The following is an 11764-nucleotide window of genomic DNA, read 5'->3' as shown; positions in this document are numbered from 1 at the left end:
AGATATTAGCAATTTTTAATTCATCTGATTCAGGAAAAACTACAGGTAGTTTTTTCACACCCCACATAATACCCTTTTTTGTGGTACTTGTAGTATCAGAAATATGTAACACCTCCTTCATTGCCCTTATCATGTAACGTGTGGCCCTACTGGAAAATACGTCTGTTTTTTCACCGTCGACACTGGAGTCAGTGTCCGTGTCGACCGACTGAGGTAATGGCCGACGGTGTTTGAGACGCCTGGACAGGTACTAATTGGTTTGCCGGCCGTCTCATGTCGTCAACCGACCTTGCAGCGTGTTGACATTATCACGTAATTCCATAAATAAGCCATCCATTCCGGTGTCGACTCCCTAGGGGGTGACATCACCATTACAGGCAATTTCTCCGCCTCCACACCAACATCGTCCTCATACATGTCGACACACACGTACCGACACACAGCACACACACAGGGAATGCTCTGATAGAGGACAGGACCCCACTAGCCCTTTGGGGAGACAGAGGGAGAGTTTGCCAGCACACACCAAAACGCTATAATTATACAGGGACAACCTTATAATAAGTGTTTTCCCTTATAGCATCTTAATATATTATAATATCGCCACACAAAATGCCCCCCCCTCTCTGTTTTAACCCTGTTTCTGTAGTGCAGTGCAGGGGAGAGCCTGGGAGCCTTCCTAGCAGCGGAGCTGTGTAGGAAAATGGCGCTGTGTGCTGAGGAGAATAGGCCCCGCCCACTTTCCGGCGGGGCTCTTCTCCCGGTTTTTCTGACAACCTGGCAGGGGTTAAATACATCCATATAGCCTCAGGGGCTATATGTGATGTATTTTTAGCCAGCATAGGTACTTTCATTGCTGCCCAGGGCGCCCCCCCCCAGCGCCCTGCACCCTCAGTGACCGTTGGTGTGAAGTGTGCTGAGAGCAATGGCGCACAGCTGCCGTGCTGTGCGCTACCTTAAGAAGACTGGGAAGTCTTCAGCCGCCGATTTCTGGACCTCTTCTCTCTTCAGCATCTGCAAGGGGGTCGGCGGCGCGGCTCCGGTGATCCATCCAGGCTGTACCTGTGATCGTCCCTCTGGAGCTAGTGTCCAGTAGCCTAAGAAGCCAATCCATCCTGCACGCAGGTGAGTTCACTTCTTCTCCCCTAAGTCCCGCGTTGCAGTGAGCCTGTTGCCAGCAGGACTCACTGAAAATAAAAAAACCTAACAAAACTTTTACTCTAAGCAGCTCTTTAGGAGAGCCACCTAGATTGCACCCTTCTCGGCCGGGCACAAAAACCTAACTGAGGCTTGGAGGAGGGTCATGGGGGGAGGAGCCAGTGCACACCACCTGATCCTAAAGCTTTTACTTTTGTGCCCTGTCTCCTGCGGAGCCGCTGTTCCCCATGGTCCTTACGGAGTCCCCAGCATCCACTTAGGACGTCAGAGAAAACATTTTCCATAGCCTCAATCATGTAACGTGTGGCCCTACTGGAAGTCACATTCGTCTCTTAATCGTCGACACTGGAGTCAGTATGCGTGTCGGCGTCTGTATCTGCCATCTGCGGTAACGGGCGTTTTAGAGCCCCAGATGGCTTTTGAGACACCTGGACAGGCACAGGCTGAGTCGCCGGCTGTCTCATGTCATCAATCTTTTGTAAAGAGCTGACACTGTCACATAATTCCTTCCATAAGCTCATCCACTCAGGTGTCGACTCCCTAGGGGGTGACATCTCTGTTACAGGCAATTGCTCCGCCTCCACCTCATTTTCCTCCTCATACATGTCGACACAACGTACCAACACACAGCACACACACAGGGAATGCTCTGATAGAGGACAGGACCCCACTAGCCCTTTGGGGAGACAGAGGGAGAGTATGCCAGCACACACCAGAGCGCGCTATATATATCTATATATATCTATATATATCTATATATATATATATATATATATATATATATACACACACACACAGGGATAACCTTATATAAGTGTTTTTCCCCTTATAGCTGCTGTATTGTTATACTGCGCCTAATTAGTGCCCCCCTCTCTTTTTTAACCCCTTTCTGTAGTGTAGTAACTGCAGGGGAGAGCCAGGGAGCTTCCCTCCAACGGAGCTGTGAGAGAAAATGGCGCCAGTGTGCTGAGGAGATAGGCTCCGCCCCCTTCTCGGCAGCCTTTTCTCCCGTTTTTCTGTGGAATCTGGCAGGGGTTAAAATTCATCCATATAGCCCTGGGGGCAATATGTGATGTATTTTCGCCAGCCAAGGTGTTTTTATTGCTGCTCAGGGCGCCCCCCCCCTAGCGCCCTGCACCCTCAGTGACCGAAGTGTGAAGTGTGCTGAGGAGCAATGGCGCACAGCTGCAGTGCTGTGCGCTACCTTGGTGAAGGCAGGATGTCTTCTGCCGCCGATTTTTCCGGACCTCTTCTTGCTTCTGGCTCTGTAAGGGGGCCGGTGGCGCGGCTCTGGGACCGAGCTCCGAGGCTGGGCCTGTGTTCGGTCCCTCTGGAGCTAATGGTGTCCAGTAGCCTAAGAAGCCCAATCCACTCTGCACGCAGGTGAGTTCGCTTCTTCTCCCCTTAATCCCTCGATGCAGTGAGCCTGTTGCCAGCAGGTCTCACTGAAAATAAAAAACCTAAAACTAAACTTTCACTAAGAAGCTCAGGAGAGCCCCTAGTGTGCACCCTTCTCGGCAGAGCACAAAAATCTAACTGAGGCTTGGAGGAGGGTCATAGGGGGAGGAGCCAGTGCACACCAGGTAGTCCTAAAGCTTTACTTTTGTGCCCAGTCTCCTGCGGAGCCGCTAATCCCCATGGTCCTTACGGAGTTCCCAGCATCCACTAGGACGTCAGAGAAAAATAAATACTTTATTTACTGCACCCTACAGTGACCGGAGTGTGTGGTGTGCTGTGGGAGCAATGGCGCACAGCTGCAGTGCTGTGCGCTACCTTAATGAAGACCGGAGTCTTCTGCCGCCGATTTCATCGCTTCTCTTCTGTCTTCTGGCTCTGCAAGGGGGACGGCGGCGCGGCTCCGGACGATTGAGGTCAGGCCCTGTGTTCGAACCCTCTGGAGCTAATGGTGTCCAGTAGCCTAAGAAGCACAAGCTAGCTGCAAGCAGGTAGGTTTGCTTCTCTCCCCTCAGTCCCACGTAGCAGTGAGTCTGTTGCCAGCAGATCTCACTGAAAATAAAAAACCTAATAAATACTTTCTTTCTAGTAAGCTCAGGAGAGCCCACTAAGAGCACCCAGCTCTGGCCGGGCACAGATTCTAACTGAGGTCTGGAGGAGGGGCATAGAGGGAGGAGCCAGTGCACACCAGATAGTACCTAATCTTTTCTTTAGAGTGCCCAGTCTCCTGCAGAGCCTGTCTATTCCCCATGGTCCTTACGGAGTTCCCAGCATCCACTAGGACATCAGAGAAAAAGGAATTCTGCTTCTCATAGCTCCAGCGTGGCCCAGACGGCACTGTTCTCGAACCTACAAGGCCTATCGTCAGAGCGTCCAATTCTACTTCCACAACGCCCAGACATCCTCGTTCAGGGCCCGTGTCTACCAGGACCTAGCCCGGCTGTCTTTGACAGCGTGGCTCTTGAAGCTTCCGTCTTAAAGGCTAAAGGGTTTTCTGAGGCGGTCATTCAAACTATGTTGCGGGCCCGGAAACCGGCTTCGGCTCAGATTTACTATAGGGTCTGGCATTCTTACTGTGTTTGGTGCGCATCTAACGATTATGACTCTTCCAAGTTTAGTATAGCCAAATTGTTGGCTTTTCTTCAGCAGTGCCTGGACTTAGGCCTGCGTCTGGCCTCCCTCAAGGTACAAATATCTGCCTTGTCTGTGTGGTTTCAGAGAAAAATTGCGACCTTACCTGATGTGCATACCTTTACTCAGGGCGTGTTGCGTATCCAACCTCCCTATGTCCCACCTGTGGCTCCTTTGGACTGGTCGGTGGTTTTGGAGGCATTACAAGAGTCTCCGTTTGAACCTCTTGGTTCAGCTGACCTTAAGTGGCTTTCCATTAAGGTGGTGTTTCTGCTGGCTATTGCTTCAGCTAAAAGAGTGTCGGATTTGGGTGCCTTGTCCTGTAGTTACCCATATCTGATATTTCACCGTGACCGGGCAGTTCTTAGGACTCGTCCCAGCTATCTACCTAAGGTGGTTTCTTCGTTCCACCTTAATCAGGAGATTGTAGTTCTGGCACTTGTTTCTCCTGATCTGTCTCCCAAAGAGCGGTCTTTGGATGTGGTACGGGCTCTCCGTATCTATGTGAAGAGAACTGCTCCTATTAGGAAATCTGATTCTCTTTTTGTTGTGTTTCACAAACAGGGCTGGCCTGCTCACAAGCAAACACTGGCCAGATGGATTAGAATGGTGATTGCACATGCTTCTGTGAAGGCTAGTCTCTCTGCTCCTGATCACATTAAGGCCCATTCTGCTCAGTCTGTTGGACCTTCTTGGGCGGCCCAACGTGGTGCGACCCTTGAACAATTGTGCAAGGCGGCTACGTGGTCCTCTGTGAACACGTTCATAAGGTTCTATGCCTTCGATACTGCCGCTTTCCAGGATGCTTCCTTTGGACGCCGGGTTTTTGTGCCCGCTACAGTGCGTCACCTCCCATAAGGAACTGCTTTAGGACATCCCCATTGTCCATTCCTTGTGGAGCCCAGTGTACCCCGCAGCAGAAAATGAGTTATGGTAAGAACTTACTTTTGTTAAAACTCTTTCTGCGAGGTACACTGGGCTCCACAAGGCGCCCACCCTGACGCACTTAGCTTCTTTGGGTTGGTATGGCATTAGCCGCTGACACGTCTCCTGTCGTGAGAATGCGGTGTTGTGGCTACTAACCTTTGTCGTCTCTTTTCCTGCTACTGCATTGGGCTGGTTAACTAAAAACCGAGATCCTGTGCAGGGAGGCGGGGTGATATAGGAGGTGGCGCTATGCATTCTGGGAACAGTCAAAGCTTTGAGCCTGTTGGTGCCTCCGATCAAGATCCTATTCTACACCCCATTGTCCATTCCTTGTAGAGCCCAGTGTACCTCGCAAAACGAGTTTTAACAAAGGTAAGTTCTTCCCATAAAACTCATTTAATGGTGATTTATTGAACCAAACCCCGAAATTCCCTCTCCATTCATTTTTACTTGAAGCAACAGTGCACATTTGGCACTTCCATATTCCCCAGCGGAGGTTACAAGAAATCCCAACCAATCTGGGCTGATGAGTGCACAACACCCTGTAAGCCACTGAATCAGATACAAACTAGTGTTTAGAACATTTGAATACTTGACAACTCTTCCAGAACACTTACATTTTCACAATGGTGGAAAAGTTAGGGTGTGGACGTAATGCCCCAGAAAGTGTAATTGTGGCAAGATTTAAGTTCTATCAGCAGGAGTTATGCATTTTAATGTTTTTTAGTTTTTATTTAAGGGTAGTAGTTTAATGGAAATTTTATGATAAAGCTGTCCTTTGCATTGTGGCAATGCCAGAATAGCCCACAAGCAAGCACATACTGCTTTAATGGGTGGTCTTCTGTTTGCCGGCGGTCGGGCTCCCGGCGCTCAGTATACCGGCGCCGGGAGCCCGACAGCCGGCATACCGACAATTATTTTCCCTCGTGGGGGTCCACGACCCCCATAGAGGGAGAATAAAATAGTGTGGCGCGCGTAGCGCGCCACCGTGCCCGTGGCGAGCGCAGCGAGCCCGCAAGGGGCTCATTTGCGCTCGCCAAGCCGGCGGTCGGGCTCCCGGATGCTGGTCGCCGGGAGCCCGACCGCCGGCCACCCGTAGTGAACCCGCTTTAATGGTAGCCCAGAGATAAGATTTTTGTATGCAGATGCTGAAAACAAATTGCATTTGGGGTGACCATGCTGTTGGCATTTCCACACTGTTGCAACAGCACATCCAAGGCATTACTTGCAAGTGGACCAATAACTGCAGTTATTCTTTGTACAATTACTGCATACGGGGGCTATTTGTTCCCTTACAACACTTTTAGAGCCCCTCTCAAACGTAGTGCTTGAGAAGTGTTTGACACAGCTTTAAACACTACCATAGTGTCCTAATACTACCACAGTGTAGATAATAAGAATTTACTTACCGATAATTCTATTTCTCGTAGTCCGTAGTGGATGCTGGGGACTCCGTCAGGACCATGGGGAATAGCGGGCTCCGCAGGAGACAGGGCACATCTAAAAAGCTTTTTAGGTCACATGGTGTGTACTGGCTCCTCCCCCCATGACCCTCCTCCAAGCCTCAGTTAGGTACTGTGCCCGGACGAGCGTACACAATAAGGAAGGATCTTGAATCCCGGGTAAGACTCATACCAGCCACACCAATCACACCGTACAACTTGTGATCTGAACCCAGTTAACAGTATGATAACAAAACGAAGTAGCCTCCGAAAAGATGGCTCACAACAATAGTAATAACCCGATTTTTGTAACAATAACTATGTACAAGCATTGCAGACAATCCGCACTTGGGATGGGCGCCCAGCATCCACTACGGACTACGAGAAATAGAATTATCGGTAAGTAAATTCTTATTTTCTCTAACGTCCTAGTGGATGCTGGGGACTCCGTCAGGACCATGGGGATTATACCAAAGCTCCCAAACGGGCGGGAGAGTGCGGATGACTCTGCAGCACCGAATGAGAGAACTCCAGGTCCTCCTTAGCCAGAGTATCAAAATTTGTAAAATTTTACAAACGTGTTCTCCCCTGACTACGTAGCTGCTCGGCAAAGTTGTAATGCCGAGACTCCTCGGGCAGCCGCCCAGGATGAGCCCACCTTCCTTGTGGAATGGGCATCTACATATTTCGTCTGTGGCAGGCCTGCCACAGAATGTGCAAGCTGAATTGTACTACAAATCCAGCGTGCAATAGACTGCTTAGAAGCATGAGCACCCAGCTTGTTGGGTGTATACAGTATAAACAGCAAGTCAGACTTTCTGACTCCAGCCGTCCTAACTATATATATATATATATTTATATTTTTTAGGGCCCTGACCACGTCTAGTAACTTGGAGTCCTCCAAGTCCCTAGTAGCCGCAGGCACCACAAGAGGTTGTTTCAGGTGAAAACGCTGACACCCCTTTATGAAGAAACTGGAGACGAGTCCCAGTTCTGTCCTGTTCAAATGGAAAATTTTAATATGGGCTTTTGTAAGACAAAGCCGCCCATTCTGACAATCGCCTGGCCGAGGCCAGGGCTAACAACATGGTCACTTCCCATGTGAGATTTGTCAACAGCATGGTCACTTTCCATGTGAGATATTTCAAATCCACAGATTTGAGCGGTTCAAACCAATATTATTTTAAGAAATCCCAACACTATGTTGAGATCTCACGGTGCCCCTAGGGGCACAAAAAAGCTGTATATGCAATACATCCTTTACAATCTGGACTTCAGGAACTGAAGTCAATTCTTTCTGGAAGAAAATCTACAGGGCCGAAATTTAAATGTTAATGAACCCCAATTTGAGGTCCAAAACACTCCTGTTTTCAGGAAGTGTAGAAATCGACCTAGTTGAATTTCCGTCGTGGAGCCTTCCTGGCCTCACCCACGCAACATATTTTCACCACATGTGGTGATGACGTTGTGCGGTCACCTCCTTCCTGGCTTTGACCAAGGTAGGTATGACCTCTTATGGAATGCCTTTTCCCCTCAGGATCCGGCATTCAACCGCCATGCCGTCAAACGCAGCCGCGGTAAGTCTTGGAATAGACATGGTACTTGCTGAATCAAGTCCCTTCTTAGCTCCCCAGGCCCTTAGTCCTCTGTGAGCATTTCTTGAAGTTCCGGGTACCAAGTCCCTCTTGGCCAATCCGGAGCCACTAGTATAGTTCATACTCCTCTATGTCTTATAATTCTCAATACCCTGGTTATGAGAAACAGAGGAGGGAACACATACACAGACTGGTACACCCACGGTGTTACCAGAACATCCACAGCTATCGCCTGAAGGTCTCATGACCTGGCGGAATACCTGTCCCGTTTTTTGTTCGGGCGGGACGCCATCATGTCCACCTTTGGTCTTTGCCAACGGTCCACAATCATGTTGAAAAACTTCCCTATGAAGTTTCCACTCTCCCGGGTGGAGGTCATGCCTGCTGAGGAAGTCTGCTTCCCAGTCGTCCACTCCCGGAAAGAACACTGCTGACAGTGCTATCACATGATTTTCCGCCTAGCGAAAAATCCTTGCAGTTTTCACTGCCCTCCTGCTTCTTGTGCCGCCCTTCTGTTTACGTGGGCGACTGCCGTGATGTTATCCCACTGGATCAATACCGGCTGACCTTGAAGCAGAGGTCTAGCTAAGTTTAGAGCATTATAAATTTGCTCTAAGCTTATTTATGCGGAGAGAATTCTCCAGACTTAAATCACACTTCCCTGGAAATTTTTTCCCTGTGTGACTGTTCCCCAGCCTCTCAGGCTGGCCTCCGTGGTCACCGGCATCCAATCCTGAATGCCCAATCTGCGGCCCTCTAGAAGATGAGCACTCTGTAATCACCACAGGAGAGACACCCTTTTCCTTGGATATAGGGTTATCCGCTGATGCATCTGAGGATGCGATCCGGACCATTTGTCCAGCAGATCCCACTGAAGAGTTCTTGCGGGAAATCTGCCGAATGGAATTGCTTCGTAATAAGCCACCATTTTTACCAGGACTCTTGTGCAATGATGCACTGACACTTTTCCTGGTTTTAGGAGGATCCCGATTAGCTCGGATAACTCCCTGGTTTTCTCCACTGGGAGAAACACGTTTTTCTGGACTGTGTCCAGAATCTTCCCTAGGAACAGTAGACGTGTCGTCGGAAAAAGCTGCGATTTTGGAATATTTAGAATCCACTCGTGCTGTCGTAGAACTACTTAAGATAGTGCTACTCCGACCTCCAACTGTTCTCTGGACCTTGCCCTTATCAGGAAAGCGTCCATGTTTCTTTTAAGAAAAATCCTCATTCCGGCCATTACCTTGGTAAAGACCCGGGGCGCCGTGGACAATCCAAACGGCAGCGTCTGAACTGATAGTGACAGTTCTGTACCAGGAACCTGAAGTACCCTTGGTGAGAAGGGCAAATTTGGACCTGTAGGTAAACGTCCCTGATATCCAGTGACATCATATCGTCCCCTTCTTCCTGGTTCGCTATCACTGCTCCGAGTGACTCCATCTTGATTTGAACGCTTGTATGTAAGTGTTCAAATATTTCAGATCTCACCGAGCCGGTTGGCTTCAGTACCACAATATAGTGTGGAATACTACCCCCTTCCTTGTTGTAAGAAGGGTACTTTGATTATCACCTGCTCGGAATACAGCCTGTGAATTGTGTGAGGGGGAGACGTCTCGAATTTCCAATGTACACCTGGGATATTACATGTAGGATCCCGGAGTTCCCTTGCGAGTGTTGCTGAAACTCTTGAGATGACCCCCTACCGCACCTGAGTCCGCTTGTACGGCCCCAGCGTTATGCTGCGGACTTGGCAGAAGCCGTGAGGAGCTTCTGTTCCTGGGAATGAGCTGCTTGCTGCAGTCTTCTTCCCTTTCCTCTCCCCCTGGGCAGATATGACTGGCCTTCGCCCGCCTGCCCGTATGGGGACGAAAGGACTGAGACTGAAAAGACTGTCCTTTTCTGCCAATATGTGACTCGGGGTAACAAAAGGTGGATTTTTCAGCTGTTGCCATGGCCACCAGGTCCAATGGACCGCCCCTTTATACGGCAATACTTCCATATGCCGTCTGGAATCTGCCTCACCTGACCACTGTCGTGTCTTCGTCTGGCAGATATGTACATCACATTTACTCTTGATGCCAGAATGCAAATATGCCTCTGCGCATCACACATATATAGAAATGCATCCTTAAAATGCTCTATAGACAATAAAATCCTGTCCCTGTCAAGGGTATCAAAATTTTCAGTCAGGAAATCCGACCAAGCCCCCTCAGCGCTGCACATCCAGGCTGAGGCGATTGCTGGTCGTAGTATAACACCAGTATGTGTGTATATACTGTTATGATATTTTCCAGCTTCCTATCAGCTGGCTCCTTGAGGGCGGCCGTATCTGGAAACGGTAACGCCATGTTTTTTTATAAGCGTGTGAGCGCCTTGTCCACCCTAAAGTGTGTTTTCCAACTCGCCCTTACTACTGGCGGGAAAAAGGGTATACCGCCCATAACTTTCTGTCGGAGGAACCCCACGTATCATCACACACTTCATTTAATTTATCTGATTCAGGCAAAACTACAAGTAGTTTATTCCCACCCTACAAAATACCCTTATTTGTGGTACTTGTGGTATCAGAAATACGCAACACCTCCTTCATTGCCCTTAACATGTAACTTGTGGCCCTAAAGGAAAAATACGTTTGTTTCTTCACCGTCGACACTGGGGTCAGTGTCCGTGTCAGTGTCTGTCGACCGACTGAGGTAAATGGGCGTTTTTACAAGCCCCTGACGGTGTCTGAAACGCCTGGACCGATACTAATTTGTCCGCCGGCTGTCTCATGTCGTCAACCGGCTTGCAGCGTGTTGACATTATCACGTAATTCCATAAGTAAGCCATCCATTCTGGTGTCGACTCCCTAGAGAGTGACATCACCATTACAGGCAATTTTCTCCGTCTCCTCACCAACATTTTCCTCATACATGTCGACACACACGTACCGACCTACAGCACACACATACAGGGAATGCTCTGATAGAGGACAGGACCCACTAGCCCTTTGGGGAGACAGAGGGAGAGTTTGCCAGCACACACCAAAAGCGCCATAATGTATATAACAACCCTAGAAGGTGTTGTTTCTATATATGGGCTCTTAATATATAATTATATCGCCAATTTATGCCCCCCTTCTCTTTAACCCTGTTTCTGTAGTGCAGGGGAGAGTGGGAGCCTTCCTCACCAGCGGAGCTGGTCAGGAAAATGGCGCTGAGTGCTGAGGAGAATAAGCTCCGCCCCTTTCACGGCGGGCTTTTCTCCCGGTTATTAGGAAAACTGGCCTGGGTTAAATACATACATATAGCCTTAATGGCTATATGTGATGTATTTATTTGCCAAATAGGTATTTATATTGCTGCCCAGGGCGCCCCCAGCAGCGCCCTGCACCCTCCGTGACCGTGTCAGTGAGCCGTGTAGCAACAATGGCGCACAGCTGCAGTGCTGTGCGCTACCTCTCTGAAGACTGTGAAGTCTTCTGCCGCCTGTTTCCGGACCTCCGTTCCGCCGTCTTTCTTCAGCGTCTGTAAGGGGGATCGGCGGCGCGGCTCCGGGACGAACCCCAGGCTGACCTGTGTTCCGACTCCCTCTGGAGCTCAGTGTCCAGTAGCCTAAAACTTCAATCCTCCTGCACGCAGGTGAGTTGCAAGTCTCTCCCCTAAGTCCCTCGTTGCAGTGATCCTGTCGCCAGCAGGAATCACTGATTAGAAACCTAAAAAAAAACTTTACTAAACAGCTCCTTAAGAGAGCCATCCAGTTTGCACCCTTCTCGGACGGGCACAAAAACCTAACTGAGGCTTGGAGGAGGGTCATGGGGGGAGGAGCCAGTACACACCATGTGACCTAAAAAGCTTTTTAGATGTGCCCTGTCTCCTGCGGAGCCCGCTATTCCCCATGGTCCTGACGGAGTCCCCAGCATCCACTAGGACGTTAGAGAAAATTCCCATTATGATTAATAGTAATTAATGATTAATCCTATTAGTCTGGGGTACTCATTCACAAACTTATTATAGCAGCACGCATTGTGACTCTATAGTGCTTCATCTATTTACAAGGGCAAAGCAGGAAGCAGTA

This window comes from Pseudophryne corroboree, chromosome 2 (assembly GCF_028390025.1).
Source record: "Pseudophryne corroboree isolate aPseCor3 chromosome 2, aPseCor3.hap2, whole genome shotgun sequence".
Classification (NCBI taxonomy): domain Eukaryota; kingdom Metazoa; phylum Chordata; class Amphibia; order Anura; family Myobatrachidae; genus Pseudophryne; species Pseudophryne corroboree.
The sequence above is the reverse complement of the archived record's forward strand: the minus strand, read 5'-3'. Positions refer to the sequence as shown.